This window comes from Coregonus clupeaformis, unplaced genomic scaffold, assembly GCF_020615455.1.
Source record: "Coregonus clupeaformis isolate EN_2021a unplaced genomic scaffold, ASM2061545v1 scaf0075, whole genome shotgun sequence".
In the NCBI taxonomy this organism is placed as follows: domain Eukaryota; kingdom Metazoa; phylum Chordata; class Actinopteri; order Salmoniformes; family Salmonidae; genus Coregonus; species Coregonus clupeaformis.
In genome coordinates this window covers 275,869-293,827 of record NW_025533530.1, presented here as the reverse complement: position 1 = coordinate 293,827, position 17,959 = coordinate 275,869, and the positions used below count along the sequence as shown (strand labels likewise).

At 49.3% G+C, this 17,959-nt stretch overlaps 1 protein-coding gene across 1 annotated transcript in view; it reads left to right on the top strand.

Annotated features, from left to right (window-relative positions):
- Positions 1–17,959, top strand: part of fam117bb (family with sequence similarity 117 member Bb) — a 136,974-nt gene that overhangs the window by 85,429 nt on the left and 33,586 nt on the right. The window lies entirely within an intron of this gene.

The following is a 17,959-nucleotide window of genomic DNA, read 5'->3' as shown; positions in this document are numbered from 1 at the left end:
GAAGCAGTGACCAGCTTAAAGAGGTATGTACTGCTCCCCTCCTTCTCCTCCTCCTGGGGAAGCACTGACCAGCTTAAAGAGGTATGTACTGCTCCCCTCCTCCTCCTCCTCCTGGGGAAGCACTGACCAGCTTAAAGAGGTATGTACTGCTCCCCTCCTCCTCCTCCTGGGGAAGCAGTGACCAGCTTAAAGAGGTATGTACTGCTCCCCTCCTCCTCCTCCTCCTCCTCCTCCTGGGGAAGCAGTGACCAGCTTAAAGAGGTATGTACTGCTCCCCTCCTCCTCCTCCTGGGGAAGCAGTGACCAGCTTAAAGAGGTATGTACTGCTCCCCTCCTCCTCCTCCTCCTCCCCCCTGGGGAAGCAGTGACCAGCTTAAAGAGGTATGTACTGCTCCCCTCCTCCTCCTCCTCCTGGGGAAGCAGTGACCAGCTTAAAGAGGTATGTACTGCTCCCCTCCTCCTCCTCCTCCTGGGGAAGCACTGACCAGCTTAAAGAGGTATGTACTGCTCCCCTCCTCCTCCTCCTCCTGGGGAAGCAGTGACCAGCTTAAAGAGGTACAGTGGGGAAAAAATGTATTTAGTCAGCCACCAATTGTGCAAGTTCTCCCACTTAAAAAGATGAGAGAGGCCTGTAATTTTCATCATAGGTACACGTCAACTATGACAGACAAATTGAGAAAAAAAAATCCAGAAAATCACATTGTAGGATTTTTAATGAATTTATTTGCAAATTATGGTGGAAAATAAGTATTTGGTCACCTACAAACAAGCAAGGTTTCTGGCTCTCACAGACCTGTAACTTCTTCTTTAAGATGCTCCTCTGTCCTCCACTCGTTACCTGTATTAATGGCACCTGTTTGAACTTGTTATCAGTATAAAAGACACCTGTCCACAACCTCAAACAGTCACACTCCAAACTCCACTATGGCCAAGACCAAAGAGCTGTCAAAGGACACCAGAAACAAAATTGTAGACCTGCACCAGGCTGGGAAGACTGAATCTGCAATAGGTAAGCAGCTTGGTTTGAAGAAATCAACTGTGGGAGCAATTATTATGAAATGGAAGACATACAAGACCACTGATAATCTCCCTCGATCTGGGGCTCCACGCAAGATCTCACCCTGTGGGGTCAAAATGATCACAAGAACGGTGAGCAAAAATCCCAGAACCACACGGGGGGACCTAGTGAATGACCTGCAGAGAGCTGGGACCAAAGTAACAAAGCCTACCATCAGTAACACACTATGCCGCCAGGGACTCAAATCCTGCAGTGAAAGACGTGTCCCCCTGCATAAGCCAGTACATGTCCAGGCCCGTCTGAAGTTTGCTAGAGTGCATTTGGATGATCCAGAAGAGGATTGGGAGAATGTCATATGGTCAGATGAAACCAAAATAGAACTTTTTGGTAAAAACTCAACTTGTCGTGTTTGGAGGACAAAGAATGCTGAGTTGCATCCAAAGAACACCATACCTACTGTGAAGCATGGGGGTGGAAACATCATGCTTTGAGGCTGTGTTTCTGCAAAGGGACCAGGACGACTGATCCGTGTAAAGGAAAGAATGAATGGGGCCATGTATCGTGAGATTTTGAGTGAAAACCTCCTTCCATCAGCAAGGGCATTGAAGATGAAACGTGGTTGGGTCTTTCAGCATGACAATGATCCCAAACACACCGCATGGGCAACGAAGGAGTGGCTTCGTAAGAAGCATTTCAAGGTCCTGGAGTGGCCTAGCCAGTCTCCAGATCTCAACCCCATAGAAAATCTTTGGAGGGAGTTGAAAGTCTGTGTTGTCCAGCGACAGCCCCAAAACATCACTGCTCTAGAGGAGATCTGCATGGAGGAATGGGCCAAAATACCAGCAACAGTGTGTGAAAACCTTGTGAAGACTTACAGAAAACGTTTGACCTGTGTCATTGCCAACAAAGGGTATATAACAAAGTATTGAGAAACTTTTATTATTGACCAAATACTTATTTTCCACCATAATTTGCAAATAAATTCATGAAAAATCCTACAATGTGATTTTCTGGATTTTTTTTCCTCATTTTGTCTGTCATAGTTGACGTGTACCTATGATGAAAATGACAGGCCTCTCTCATCTTTTTAAGTGGGAGAACTTGCACAATTCGTGGCTGACTAAATACTTTTTTTCCCCACTGTATGTACTGCTCCCCTCCTCCTCCTCCTCCTGGGGAAGCACTGACCAGCTTAAAGAGGTATGTACTGCTCCCCTCCTTCTCCTCCTCCTGGGGAAGCAGTGACCAGCTTAAAGAGGTATGTACTGCTCCCCTCCTTCTCCTCCTCCTGGGGAAGCAGTGACCAGCTTAAAGAGGTATGTACTGCTCCCCTCCTCCTCCTCCTCCTGGGGAAGCAGTGACCAGCTTAAAGAGGTATGTACTGCTCCCCTCCTTCTCCTCCTCCTGGGGAAGCAGTGACCAGCTTAAAGAGGTATGTACTGCTCCCCTCCTCCTCCTCCTCCTGGGGAAGCAGTGACCAGCTTAAAGAGGTATGTACTGTTCCCCTCCTCCTCCTCCTCCTGGGGAAGCACTGACCAGCTTAAAGAGGTATGTACTGCTCCCCTCCTCCTCCTCCTCCTCCTCCTGGGGAAGCAGTGACCAGCTTAAAGAGGTATGTACTGCTCCCCTCCTCCTCCTCCTCCTGGGGAAGCACTGACCAGCTTAAAGAGGTATGTACTGCTCCCCTCCTCCTCCTCCTCCTGGGGAAGCAGTGACCAGCTTAAAGAGGTATGTACTGCTCCCCTCCTCCTCCTCCTCCTGGGGAAGCAGTGACCAGCTTAAAGAGGTATGTACTGCTCCCCTCCTCCTCCTCCTCCTGGGGAAGCACTGACCAGCTTAAAGAGGTATGTACTGCTCCCCTCCTTCTCCTCCTCCTGGGGAAGCAGTGACCAGCTTAAAGAGGTATGTACTGCTCCCCTCCTTCTCCTCCTCCTGGGGAAGCAGTGACCAGCTTAAAGAGGTATGTACTGCTCCCCTCCTCCTCCTCCTCCTGGGGAAGCAGTGACCAGCTTAAAGAGGTATGTACTGCTCCCCTCCTTCTCCTCCTCCTGGGGAAGCAGTGACCAGCTTAAAGAGGTATGTACTGCTCCCCTCCTCCTCCTCCTCCTGGGGAAGCAGTGACCAGCTTAAAGAGGTATGTACTGCTCCCCTCCTCCTCCTCCTCCTGGGGAAGCACTGACCATTTTAAAGAGGTATGTACTGCTCCCCTCCTTCTCCTCCTCCTCCTCCTGGGGAAGCACTGACCAGCTTAAAGAGGTATGTACTGCTCCCCTCCTTCTCCTCCTCCTCCTGGGGAAGCAGTGACCAGCTTAAAGAGGTCAGGGACAACACTTTTAGGACCTCCTCTTCCTCCATCCTCCTTTGTTCCATTCAGCCGTGCTAGAGGGTTGTAGGGGGGAGAGGGGGTGAAGAGGATGAAGGGCTGTAATGCCAGTTGACACCAGGCTAAAGATGTAGGATCTTCATATCAGCCAGTTTCCTAAAGCAGGAAAATAATCCTGCAGCAACAGGAAATGTGAATTATTATGTGGATTATAATTAGTGGACATTTTTGTAAGGGGTTGGTTGATCCATTTTTCGATAGGGCAAATGAAGTCTGAAAGGTGGAGGTAACAAACTGTAGAAGCCTTTTTAAATTCTCATTAACATAAGAGTGATCAAATTAAGATTCTACATCTGTACTCCTCGTTCACTGAAAACTGAATAATATGATAATGACTCAACGCCCTCACCCTCCCCATCTGCCCCCCCCCCACAATGCCCAAACTTTACAATGACTCTCAGAGGGGTGAGAGCAGGCCAGCCCCAGCCCTCTACACCCCTCCATCCCCTTCCCTCAACCCATGGTCACATCCTCTCCTTTCCTCTGGCAGGTTTATAAACTCGCCTGTCCGTCCTTCAATTCTTCTATTCTTCCTCCCTGTCTCTGTCTCGTCTTTATTGGCATGGGAAACGTGTGTTAACATTGCCAAAGCAAGTGAAATAGATAATAAACAAAAGTGAAATAAATATTAACATTAAACATTACACTCAGAAGTTCCAAAAGAATAAAGACATTTCAAATGTCATATTATGTCTATATACAGTGTTGTAACAATGTGCAAATAGTTAAAGTACAAATGGGAAAATAAATAAACATAAATATGGGTTGTATTTACAATGGTGTTTGTTCTTCACTGGTTGCCCTTTTCTTGTGGAAGCAGGTCACAAATTGCTGCTGTGATGGCACACTGTGGTTTTTCACCCAGTAGATATGGGAGTTTATCAAAATTGGGTTTGTTTTCGAATTCTTTGTGGGTCTGTGTAATCTGAGGGAAATATGTGTCTCTAATATGGTCATACATTTGGCAGGAGGTTAGGAAGTGCAGCTCAGTTTCCACCTCATTTTGTGGGCAGTGTGCACATAGCCTTGCTATTGAGAAAGGCCGCCGTAGGCAGACCTGGCTCTCAAGAGAAGACAGGCTCACTAAGTCTGTACATAGTCTAAGCTTTCCTTAAGTTTGGGTCAGTCAGAGTGGTGTTTGTCCCATTTTGTGAATTCTTGGTTGGTGAGCGGACCCCAGACCTCACAACCATAAAGGGCAATGGGTTCTATAACTGATTCAAGTATTTTTAGCCAGATCCTAATTGGTATGTTCCTTTTGATGGCATAGAAGGCCCTTCTTGCCTTGTCTCTCAGATCGTTCACAGCTTTGTGGAAGTTACCTGTGGCGCTGATGTTTAGGCCGAGGTATGTATAGTTTTTTGTGTGCTCTAGGGCAATGGTGTCTAGATGGAATTTGTATTTGTGGTCCTGGCAACTGGACCTTTTTTGGAAAACCATTATTTTTGTCTTACTGAGATTTACTGTCAGGGCCCAGGTCTGACAGAATCTGTGTGTCACGGTTCAGACAGACGACCAGAGGACCACAATTGCGTCACACCAGAAAGTTTATTAAACTTAAGGGAAAAGGGAAGTAGGGAGTGAATGAAGGCTCCAGGGGGTAACAGGGATCCCGTCCAATGCGCTGGGTCTGTGCCCCCCCCAGTGGCAGCGATGCGTCCTATGAAGCCGGTGGTGGGTGGTCCAGAAGTCCTGGGGGGGGGAGACACAGACACAACAGGGCGGAATGAAACCAGGCAGCAGTACAGTTCAAGGGAAATCCAAAATACGTAGTAGCAAGGCAGAAGGCTGGTCAGAGTTACCGGGATAGAAGAGTAGTCAGGAGTCGTAATGGCAGAAGCAGGTCTGGATCTCCTGAGGCAGAAGAGTATCCAAAAAACAGGCAGGTCCGGGGTCACAAAACCAGGGTGAGCCAGAAGCGCGAGCAAACAGGTTCCGGGTGTGAGCTTTGCAGACGATCTGACACCGGAGAGCTGAAAGACAGGGCCTAAATACTGGGAGAGGTTAGTGGGTAATGCAGCGCAGCTGGCAGAGTAATTAGAGCCGAGCAGAGCAGGGACAGGTGGAGCTAGTTAGGCTGAGTAGAGAGAGGGAGGTGAGCAGAGTGGAAGATAGTGGAAACAAATTAAGGTGGTAACCCGGTGGAGTGAGAGGGCTCATGACAGAACCCCCCAAGGGACGGCCCCAGAAGTCCCAAGAGCAACACCACGCCGGGCGGGAGGAGGGGAGCCGGAGGAGGGCTAGAACTCCTCCGAACGGTCCGAGTGAACGTCCTCATCCTCGGAGGAAGCCGGAGGGCCGTGGTCGGGAGATGGGACAGGTCCCGAGACAGGATCAGGCACAGGACAGGAAGCCGAGCGGGCCGGACGGTTAGGGACCCCTCTGGGGCGGCCCTACGGATTGCAGGTTGATCAGGATGCCGTTGGTGGAAAGCGGTGATGAGAGTCCTATCCACAATCCGACTAGCTGGCACCCAGGTCCTTTCCTCAGGTCCATAGCCCTCCCAGTCAATGAGGTACTGGAGACCCCTACCCCTCCGTCTGGACCGAAGCAGGCGGCGGACGGTGTAAACCAGACCACCATCGACGAGCCGTGGAGGAGGAGGACCAGGCGCAGCAGGGACCAGCGGACTCTCATGGATGGGCTTAATCTTAGACACATGGAAAGTGGGGTGCACCCTCAGGGAATTAGGCAGTTGGAGCCGGACAGCAGTTGGGCTAATCACTCTTATGATAGGGAATGGGCCAATGAACCGAGGTGCCAGCTTCTGCGACTCCACCCTGAGTGGCAGGTTCTTCGATGACAACCACACCCCTTTGACCAACATGGTAGGTGGGAGCAGGAATTCTCCGACGGTTGGCCCCGGTAGTGTAGCTGGCAACGGACCTGAGGAGTGTGGCTCGGGCTTGTGACCAGGTGCGGCGACATCGACGGGCAAAAGCAAGTGCAGATGGGCAAGTAACCTCCTCCTCCTGGCTGGCAAATAGAGGAGGCTGGTATCCATAAACACATTGGAAAGGGGACATACCGATGGCAGAGCAGGTCAGAGAATTGTGTGCGTACTCCACCCATGTCAATTGCTGCGACCAGGAGTGGGGGTTGCGTGAAGTCATGCATCGCAGTGCCTTCTCGAGCTCCTGATTAGCCCGCTCTGACTGCCCATTGGATTGGGGATGGAATCCGGGAAGTCAGACTGACTGTGGCTCCCAGCAGGTGACAGAACTCCTTCCAAAAAGCGGAGGAGAATTGTGGACCACGGTCAGAAACAACATCCCTTGGCAGTCCGTGGATCCGGAAGACGTGTTCCAGGACCACCTGGGCGGTCTCCCTTGGCGGTTGGGAGCTTGGGGAGGGGAATGAAGTGTGCCATCTTGCTGAAACGGTCAACGATGGTGAGAATGACGGTCATGCCACTTGAAGGGGGCAGCCCCGTGACAAAGTCAAGGGCGATGTGAGACCAGGGACGTCTGGGCACAGGCAGGGGCTGCAGCAATCCGGCTGGGGGCTGGCAGGACGACTTGTGTTGGTTGCAGATGGGGCAGGCTTGGACGAATTCCCGTACATCCTTCCTCAGAGAGGGCCACCAGAACCTCTGGGCGAGCAGGTTGTAAGTGCGGGTGGAGCCAGGGTGACAAGCTAGGCGGGAGTCATGTCCCCACTGAATGACCTGGGACCTCAGGTCTTCGGGGACAAAAAGGCGGTCAGCTGGGCAAGTGCTGGGACCTGGCTGGTTACGGAGAGCCTCCAGCACCTGTTCCTCAACAGCCCAGGTCAGAGCTGCAACGATGCAGGGACTTGGCAGAATCGACACAGGGTCCTTGGAGGGGGTGTCATCCTTCTGGAATTGACGGGAGAGGGCGTCTGGCTTGGTGTTGCGTGATCCAGGCCGGTATGACAGAGTGAAATTAAACCTGGTGAAGAACAGGGCCCAGCGGGACTGCCTGGAGTTCAACCGTTTGGCCGTGCGGATGTACTCCAAGTTCTTATGATCGGTCCAAACGAGAAATGGAATGGTGGACCCCTCCAGCCAGTGACGCCACTCCTCCAAGGCAAGCTTCACAGCCAGCAGCTCACGGTTCCCTATGTCGTAATTGCACTCAGAGGGGGACAACCGACGTGAGAAAAAGGCACAGGGATGGAGCTTCCTATCCTCCGCAGCCCACTGAGAAATCACAGCACCAACTCCCACATCCGAGGCGTCCACCTCCACAATGAATTGCCGGTCCACATCAGGCATCTGGAGGATGGGAGCGGAGGTGAACCTCACCTTGAGGGTACTGAAGGCTTTGTCGGCTGCTGGGGTCCAGGTGAAGGGTTGCTTGGTGCTGGTTAGAGCAGTGAGAGGGGCAGCAACGGTACTGTAGTTCCGGATAAACTTCCTATAGAAGTTAGCAAACCCCAGAAACTGTTGCAGCTTCTTTCTGTTCTCCGGAACTGGCCATGAAGTGACTGCTGATACTTTGGCAGGATCCATTTGGATACTTCCTTCTGCCACTATGTACCCCAGGAAGGCCACTGTCTTGACGTGAAACTCACATTTCTCTGCCTTGGCGTAGAGGGAATTCTCCAGAAGACGATGAAGGACTTGCTGGACATGGCGGGTGTGTTCAGACAGGTTTCTGGAGTAAATTAAGATGTCATCCAGGTAAACGAAGACAAACTTGTTTAACATGTCCCGCAGTACATCATTCACTAGAGCCTGGAACACAGCAGGAGCATTGGTGAGGCCAAAAGGCATAACCAGATACTCGTAGTGGCCTGTTGGTGTATTGAATGCGGTTTTCCATTCATCTCCCTCCCGGATCCGCACTAGGTGGTAAGCGTTTCTGAGATCCAACTTGGTAAAAACAGTGGCTCCCTGGAGCAACTCAAAAGCAGAGGTGAGCAGAGGCAGAGGGTAACGGTTTTTCACTGTGATGTCGTTGAGTCCCCTGTAGTCGATGCAGGGGCGAAGAGATCCGTCCTTCTTCCCCACAAAGAAGAAGCCAGCACCAGCAGGAGATGAAGATGAACGGATTAATCCTGCGGACAGAGAGCCATTGATGTAGTCCTCCATGGACTTTCTTTCAGGAGCAGACAACGAATAAAGACGACCCCTTGGAGGAGCTGTTCCAGGGAGGAGGTCGATGGCACAGTCGCACGGTCGGTGAGGGGGCAGAGATGTGGCTCTTGCTTTGTTAAACACCTCTCTGAGACCATGGTAGCATTCTGGGACATTGGAGAGGTCAGGAGCGGAGTTAGTAGGTACTGGCCGAGGGGGTAGTGCGGCAGCAAGCAGGCAGGTTCGGTGGCAGTCCTCTCCCCACTCCCTGATCACCCCGGTCACCCAGTCGAGCTGAGGGTTGTGCCGGGCGGAGCCATGGGTAACCCAGGATGAGGGGTTGGCCTGGAGAGGGAAGCAGGTGAAACTGGATAGTTTCTTGATGGTTTCCGGACAGACCCATCGAGACCGGGGCCGTGACATGAGTGACCGATCCGAGTAAGTGTCCGTCCAGTGCCCGGGCAGGAACAGGAGGTGTCAAACGGAGGTTCTCCAGTCCCAGTTGGCGTGCCAGCTTGATGTCCATTATGTTGGCTTCGGCGCCAGAATCCACCAGAGCAGCCAAGGTGTGAGTTGAGTCAGAGAGGCGGAGGTGAACTTGCAGCAGGGGTTTGCGGTCGGAGGACTGGATGGTCATTGAACTCAACCGGACTCCCCCTACGCCCGGTGAGCTTCGGCCCTTTAAAGGGCAGGTTACCACACGATGTCCATCACCTCCACAATAGAGGCAGAGGTTTGAGGTGAAGCGGCGCTGGCGCTCTGCAGGAGTGAGGGAGGCTCGCCCAATCTCCATAGGCTCAGACTGATCAAGCTGACCTGGGTGAGTGGCAGTAGATGACAGGAGCCCAGTCGGATCTCTCCGAATGCCGGTAGTAGGTGGACCTTGGCGCCCCCTCTCACGACGACGGGTCTGTATCCTTCTGTCGATCCTGACAGTCAGTGCGATGGCTTCATCAAGAGTGGAAGGCAGTTCATGGGAGACCAACTCGTCCTTGATATAGTCAGCCAAACTATGGAAGAACGCGTCCACCAACGATGGTGTGTTCCAAGAACTTCGTCTAGCCAGGGTTCGGAAGTCGATGGAATGGTCTGCGACTGTACGTCTGCCTTGTCGAATACTGAACAGTTCACGAGACGCCTCTGCGGTGGGTGAATCCAGGTCAAACACCTTCAGCATCTCCTCAGCAAACAGGTCGAAGGTTGCACATGCGGGGGTTTGACGTTCGAACTCTGCTGTTCCCCAGAGTCGAGCTCGGCCCGTCAGGTGAGTGATGGCATACCCAACTTTAGCCCCCTCCGTGGCGAAGGTCCTTGGCTGCAAGGAGAACTGAAGTCGGCAGCTAGTCAGGAATGGCCGGACCTGGGTTGAATCGCCGTTGAACCGCTCGGGGTTTCCAATCTTGGGTTCGGAGCAGCGGCTGCAATGACCGGGGCAGGTAACTCGGGGCTGGGCTGGTGGGCAGACTGGCTGGGGTAAGGTTGGTGAGGAGTTGAATGATCATGGCGAAGTTGTTGTTGCTGCTGCTGGAACTGCTGCTCATGCTCATCGGTTTCCATGTCGGGGAAAGTGTGCGCTGAGTCCATAATGGTCAGATCGTACTGTCACGGTTCAGACAGACGCACCAGAGGACCACAATTGCGTCACACCAGAAAGTTTATTAAACTTAAGGGAAAAGGGAAGTAGGGGAGTGAATGAAGGCTCCAGGGGGTAACAGGGATCCCGTCCAATGCGCTGGGTCTGTGCCCCCCCAGTGGCAGCGATGCGTCCTATGAAGCCGGTGGTGGGTGGTCCAGAAGTCCTGGGGGGGAGACACAGACACAACAGGGCGGAATGAAACCAGGCAGCAGTACAGTTCAAGGGAAATCCAAAATACGTAGTAGCAAGGCAGAAGGCTGGTCAGAGTTACCGGGATAGAAGAGTAGTCAGGAGTCGTAATGGCAGAAGCAGGTCTGGATCTCCTGAGGCAGAAGAGTATCCAAAAACAGGCAGGTCCGGGGTCACAAAACCAGGGTGAGCCAGAAGCGCGAGCAAACAGGTTCCGGGTGTGAGCTTTGCAGACGATCTGACACCGGAGAGCTGAAAGACAGGGCCTAAATACTGGGAGAGGTTAGTGGGTAATGCAGCGCAGCTGGCAGAGTAATTAGAGCCGAGCAGAGCAGGGACAGGTGGAGCTAGTTAGGCTGAGTAGAGAGAGGGAGGTGAGCAGAGTGGAAGATAGTGGAAACAAATTAAGGTGGTAACCCGGTGGAGTGAGAGGGCTCATGACACTGTGCAGAAGATCTAGGTGCTGCTGTAGGCCCTCCTTGGTTGGTGACAGAAGAACCAGATCATCAGCAAACAGAAGACATTTGACTTCAGATTCTAGTAGGGTGAGGCCGGGTGCTGCAGACTGTTCTAGTGCCCTCGCCAATTCGTTGATATATATGTTGAAGAGGGTGTGGCTTAAACTGCATCCCTGTCTCACTCCATGGCCAATTTGACATTTGCTCAGTACATTGTTTTCGCTGAGGAAATGAACTAGTCTGCTGTTAATGATAATGCAGAGGATTTTCCCAAGGTTGCTGTTGACGCATATCCCACGGTAGTTATTGGGGTCAAATGTCTCCACTTTTGTGGATTGGGGTGATCAGTCCTTGGTTCCAAATATTGAGGAAGTGGTTTATCCATACGTCTCCATTTTGGATAGATAACTCATCGTGTTGTTTGTTTAGTATTTTCCTTGATGTGGTTAGAGTCTATGGATTTTCAATTACATTGAAATTACAAAAATTACATTACAAAAATCCAGAAAATCACATTGTATGATTTTTAAGTAATTCATTTGCATTTTATTGCATGACATAAGTATTTGATACATCAGAAAAGAGGGAATGCTGTCACCTCCAGGTAGGTGTTTGTCCCCCTGTGTGCTGAGGGTGACAGGTTCTTGTCCAGTTCTGGCATTTAGGTCGCCACAGACTAGTACATGTCCCTGGGTCTGGAAATGATTGATTTTCCCCTCCAGGATGGAGAAGCTGTCTTCATTAAAGTATGGGGATTCTAGTGGGGGGATATAGGTAGCACACAGGAGGACATTTTTCTCTGTTGAGATAATTTCCTTTTGAATTTCTAGCCAAATGTAAAATGTTCTTGTTTTGATTAATTTAATAGTGAGTTAGGTCTGCTCTATACCAAATTAGCCCCTGAGTCCCTTCCCTGTTTATTATATATTATATTTATATGTTAGTCATTTCTCTAGTGTAAGCCAGTTCTTGATAGAGAGGTAACAATGAAAACCAGCAGACACTTTAGATCTCAATGACCAGCTGTGATTGTGAATATGACGGATCTATGATGTAAGTCATGTCTACCATTGATTTTTCCCACACACACACGAGTGGAATGAACACGTTCCCAAACCAAAACACAGGTTACAACGGTTTCAAGGCCATGTGTAGCTACACACCCACATGAAAACATTTTTCTTCAGAGCACTCTTGGTAACCGCTTATAACCACAATAATAATCACATTTCTTCAACCCCCCTGGAACACATACATATTTATATCGCTATGTATAAAAAAAGAAAGGAAGTAAAAACTCAGTGCTCAGAATGTCTCTGCAGCATGTTGAGTAAGAGAGGCAGCGAAAGGGGACATTCATTATTGCAACACCCAGGAAGTGACATCATCCTCCTCTAATCTCCTTAAAAATGGCCAATCCTGGATGTTGGAATGATCACATGACCAGATGCAGCTTTGTATTACCTTCTCCCTCTTCTTTGTCTCTCTCTCTCCTTCCAAGCCTCCACACTCCCTCGTTGGTTGAGGCGCTAAGGCTGTCGGAGGGACATCGGTCACATCTGTTTCACACCAGGTAGTTTGGTGGATGGGAATACCAGCTCTCTGTAACCTAGAGGGCAATTAGTGGGTCCATCTCCTCTATACCATGTTTCTTGTAGGATGACAATGTCTGTGGGTAGGAGTGGCATAGGTCTGATCTGAGGTGGCCTCGCTCTCTCTCGCTCTCTCTCTCCCATAAGTAATAGATCCCAGATCCATACATTTTCCAGTTTTCACACACTGATAAATCACAGCGATAACCTCTTGATAAATCAGTGATAACCTCTTGATAAATCACAGCGATAACCTTGACATCACCTTTTTCTCCATTGTATTACCCTTATGGCGGTGGTCCTTAGTGATGTGCTGTGAATGAGAGAGACGTGTTTTCTTTTTGCCAGCAGCTCAACTCAAACCAACTGTCAGAGTTAATAATTATTCAGGAAACGGAAGAATCACCGTGTGAACACTTTTTACAACACAGGGTTAATACACCCATCACTGTGTGTGACTCCTCAGTAGAATTCAAAAGAGGAAGTATGAATCATGTTCACCATATTTCATTATATTAGCTACATTATTTCAAAGATTTGGCATGGGGGTCCCGAGATCCTGAAAAAAGTTATACAGCTGCACCATCGAGAGCATCCTGACCGGTTTCATCACCGCCTGGTAGGGCAACTGCTCGGCATCTGACCGTAAGGCGGTGCAGAGGGTGGTGCGTACGGCCCAGTACATCACTGGGGCCAAGCTTCCTGCCATCCAGGATTTACAGTTGAAGTCGGAAGTTTACATACACTTAGGTTGGAGTCATTAAAACTTGTTTTTCAACCACTCCACAAATGTCTTGTTAACAAACTATAGTTTTGGCGAGTCGGTTAGGACATCTACTTTGTGCATGACACAAGTAATTTTTCCAACAATTGTTTACAGACAGATTATTTCACTTATAATTCACTGTATCACAATTCCAGTGGGTCAGATTTTTACATACACTAAGTTGACTGTGCCTTTAAACAGCTTGGAAAATCCCAGAAAACGATGTCTTGGCTTTAGAAGCTTCTGATAGGCTAATTGACATCATTTGAGTCAATTGGAGATGTACCCGTGGATGTATTTCAAGGCCTACCTTCAAACTCAGTGCCTCTTTGCTTGACATCATGGGAAAATCAAAAGAAATCAGCCAAGACCTCAGAAAAAAAAAATTGTAGAAAAAAAAAAAAAATTGTAGACCTCCACAAGTCTGGTTCATCCTTGGGAGCAATTTCCAAATGCCTGAAGGTACCACGTTCATCTGTGCAAACAATAGTATGTAAGTATAAACACCATGGGACCACGCAGCCGTCATACCGCTCAGGAAGGAGATGCGTTCTGTCTCCTAGAGATGAACGTACTTTGGTGCGGAAAGTGCAAATCAATCCCAGAACAACAGCAAAGGACCTTGTGAAGATGCTGGAGGAAACATGTACAAAAGTATATCCACAGTAAAATGAGTCCTATATCGACATAACCTGAAAGGCCGCTCAGCAAGGAAGAAGGCACTGCTCCAAAACCGCCATAAAAAAGCCAGACTACGGTTTGCAACTGCACATGGGGACAAGGATCGTACTTTTTGGAGAAATGTCCTCTGGTCTGATGAAACAAAAATATAACTTTTTGGTCATAATGACCATCGTTATGTTTGGAGGAAAAGAGGGTGCTTGCAAGCCGAAGAACACCATCCCAACCGAGAAGCACGGGGGTGGCAGCATCATGCTGTGGGGGGTGCTTTGCTGCAGGAGGGACTGGTGCACTTCACAAAATAGCATGAGGAAGGAAAATTATGTGGATATATATTGAAGCAAAATCTCAAGACATCAGTCAGGAAGTTAAAGCTTGGTCGCAAATGGGTCTTCCAAATGGACAATGACCCCAAGCATACTTCCAAAGTTGTGGCAAAATGGCTTAAGGTCAACAAAGTCAAGGTATTGGAGTGGCCATCACAAAGCCCTGACCTCAATCCTATAGGAAATGTGTGGGCAGAACTGAAAAAGCCTGTGCGAGCAAGGAGGCCTACAAACCTGACTCAGTTACACCATCTCTGTCAGGAGGAATGGGCCAAAATTCACCCAACTTATTGTGGGAAGCTTGTGGAAGGCAACCCGAAACGTTTGACCCAAGTTAAACAATTTAAAGGCATTCCCACTGGGAATGTGATTAAATAAATAAAAGCTTAAATAAATCATTCTCTCTACTATTATTCTGACATATTTGGCTAAGGTGTATGTAAACTTCCGACTTCAACTGTATATACAAGGCGGTGTCAGAGGAAGGCCCAAAAAATGGTCAAAGTCTCCAGCCACCCTACTCATAGACTGTTCTCTCTGCTACTGCACGGCAAGCGGTACCGGAGCGCCAAGTCTAGGTCCAAAAGTCTCCTTAACAGCTTCTAACCCCAAGCCATAAGACTGCTGAACAATTAATCAAATGGCTACCTGGACTATTTACATTGACCCCCCTCCTTTGTTTATACACTGCTGCTACTCACTGTTTATTATCTATGCATAGTCTCTTTACCCCTACCTACATGTACAAATTACCTCCACTAACCTGTACCCCTGAACATTGACTTGGTACCGGTACCTCCTGTATATAGCCTCGTTATTGTTATGTTATTGTAATCTTATTGTGTAACTTTTTTTTTCTTTTTTTTAACTTTATTTAGCAAATATATTCTTAACTCTAAGTAAGCATTTCACGGTAAGGTCTACACCTGTTGTATTCGGCGCATGTGAGATTTGATTTGATTTTGATTTGATTCTTTATTGACAATAGACAACTGATTTTAAATACAAGCCTAAACAAGGCCCAGTTATGAGCAGATCAGCCGAACCACATGGAGGCCTGTTCATTCATCCCTCTCCTTGGGAATGTGACGTGTCCTTGCGAAGTAGTGGATGGTCTCCTGCTTTAGGAGCTGGTTGAAGAGCTGGTTGAAGAGCTGCTTTAGGAGCTGGTTGAAGAGCTGCTTTAGGAGCTGGTTGAAGAGCTGCTTTAGGAGTTGGTTGAAGAGCTGCTTTAGGAGCTGGTTGAAGAGCTGCTTTAGGATCTACTTTAGGAGTTGGTTGAAGAGCTACTTTAGGAGCTGGTTGAAGAGCTGCTTTAGGAGCTGGTTAAAGAGCTACTTTAGGAGCTGGTTGAAAAGCTGCTTTAGGAGCTGGTTAAAGAGCTGCTTTAGGAGCTGGTTGAAGAGCTGCTTTAGGAGCTGGTTGAAGAGCTGCTTTAGGAGCTGGTTAAAGAGCTGCTTTAGGAGCTGGTTGAAGAGCTACTTTAGGAGCTGGTTGAAGAGCTGCTTTAGGAGTTGGTTGAAGAGCTGCTTTAGGAGTTGGTTGAAGAGCTGCTTTAGGAGCTGGTTGAAGAGCTGCTTTAGGAGCTGGTTGAAGAGCTGCTTTAGGAGCTGGTTAAAGAGCTGCTTTAGGAGCTGGTTGAAGAGCTGCTTTAGGAGCTGGTTGAAGAGCTGCTTTAGGAGCTGGTTGAAGAGCTGCTTTAGGAGCTGGTTGAAGAGCTGCTTTAGGAGCTGGTTGAAGAGCTGCTTTAGGAGTTGGTTGAAGAGCTGCTTTAGGAGTTGGTTAAAGAGCTGCTTTAGGAGTTGGTTAAAGAGCTGCTTTAGGAGTTGGTTAAAGAGCTGCTTTAGGAGTTGGTTAAAGAGCTGCTTTAGGAGTTGGTTAAAGAGCTGCTTTAGGAGCTGGTTGAAGAGCTGCTTTAGGAGCTGGTTGAAGAGCTGCTTTAGGAGCTGGTTGAAGAGCTGCTTTAGGAGCTGGTTGAAGAGCTGCTTTAGGAGCTGGTTAAAGAGCTGCTTTAAGAGATGGTTAAAGAGCTGCTTTAGGAGCTGGTTGAAGAGCTGCTTTAGGAGCTGGTTGAAGAGCTGCTTTAGGAGCTGGTTGAAGAGCTGCTTTAGGAGCTGGTTGAAGAGCTGCTTTAGGAGCTGGTTGGAGAGCTGCTTTAGGAGCTGGTTAAAGAGCTGCTTTAGGAGCTGGTTGAAGAGCTGCTTTAGGAGCTGGTTGAAGAGCTGCTTTAGGAGCTGGTTGAAGAGCTGCTTTAGGAGCTGGTTGAAGAGCTGCTTTAGGAGCTGGTTGAAGAGCTGCTTTAGGAGCTGGTTGAAGAGCTGCTTTAGGAGCTGGTTAAAGAGCTGCTTTAGGAGCTGGTTGAAGAGCTACTTTAGGAGCTGGTTGAAGAGCTGCTTTAGGAGCTGGTTGAAGAGCTGCTTTAGGAGCTGGTTGAAGAGCTGCTTTAGGAGCTGGTTAAAGAGCTGCTTTAGGAGCTGGTTAAAGAGCTGCTTTAGGAGCTGGTTGAAGAGCTGCTTTAGGAGCTGGTTGAAGAGCTGCTTTAGGAGCTGGTTGAAGAGCTGCTTTAGGAGCTGGTTGAAGAGCTGCTTTAGGAGCTGGTTGAAGAGCTACTTTAGGAGCTGGTTGAAGAGCTGCTTTAGGAGTTGGTTGAAGAGCTGCTTTAGGAGCTGGTTGAAGAGCTGCTTTAGGAGCTGGTTGAAGAGCTGCTTTAGGAGCTGGTTGAAGAGCTGCTTTAGGAGCTGGTTGAAGAGCTGCTTTAGGAGCTGGTTGAAGAGCTGCTTTAGGAGCTGGTTGAAGAGCTGCTTTAGGAGCTGGTTGAAGAGCTATCCATTTCATTGATAATGAAAGAGAGATGATGCTAATGTGTCATTAACTGGTACAGCTGATTCATTGAAGTGACCGAGGCCCCTCTAGATCAATAGGACATCCGATTCCTCCGAAAAACAACACCCAGTCTCTGTCCACTCCAAACATCTCCTCCCCTCTGAGGCTGGGGCAAGCTGGGGGGGAATAGAGGCGTGGAGGGGTGGAGGGTTGGATCAGAGAGCTTGGTCAGTGTGGAGGGATGGCTGTAAGGGGCTATTGGGGTGGGGGGCTGAGTTACCAACCCAGGGGGTGGCTGGGTCAGGGTAGTGGTGTGTGTGGGGGGGGTCAGGGTAGTGGTGTGTGTGGGGGGACGGTTGCGTGGCATCAGTGTAAAGTATAATCACACAGGAATACACTGAAGCCCTGAAAATGGGTCTGCATGGGGTCAGAGAGCTTCTAGCCTAATTATACAGGAACAGAAAAAACACCTGTAGTATTTCCCAGTTTACTGCCCTTGTCTATGTAGGGGGTTATCTACTGGATCAAGGGGGCTTGTCACTCACTGCCACTGTCTTGGTGGATGATATTACGTACATCCACTGGGCAAAAGTTCACACTCCAAGAGGAACAAATAGCATTATACATGTAATGAAATGGTTCACGCATGAATAAGGGAACCCTTATCAGTATTCTTGGTTCAGGTATGGTCATTGGAAAAAGTATTTTGGACCAGTTCCTCCCCTGCCGCTGACTGTCTCATCTCTCTGTTGTCCTCCCCTGCCGCTGACTGTCTCATCTCTCTGTTGTCCTCCCCTGCCGCTGACTGTCTCATCTCTCTGTTGTCCTCCCCTGCCCCTGACTGTCTCATCTCTCTGTTGTCCTCCCCTGCCGCTGACTGTCTCATCTCTCTGTTGTCCTCCCCTGCCCCTGACTGTCTCATCTCTCTGTTGTCCTCCCCTGCCCCTGACTGTCTCATCTCTCTGTTGTCCTCCCCTGCCGCTGACTGTCTCATCTCTCTGTTGTCCTCCCCTGCCGCTGACTGTCTCATCTCTCTGTTGTCCTCC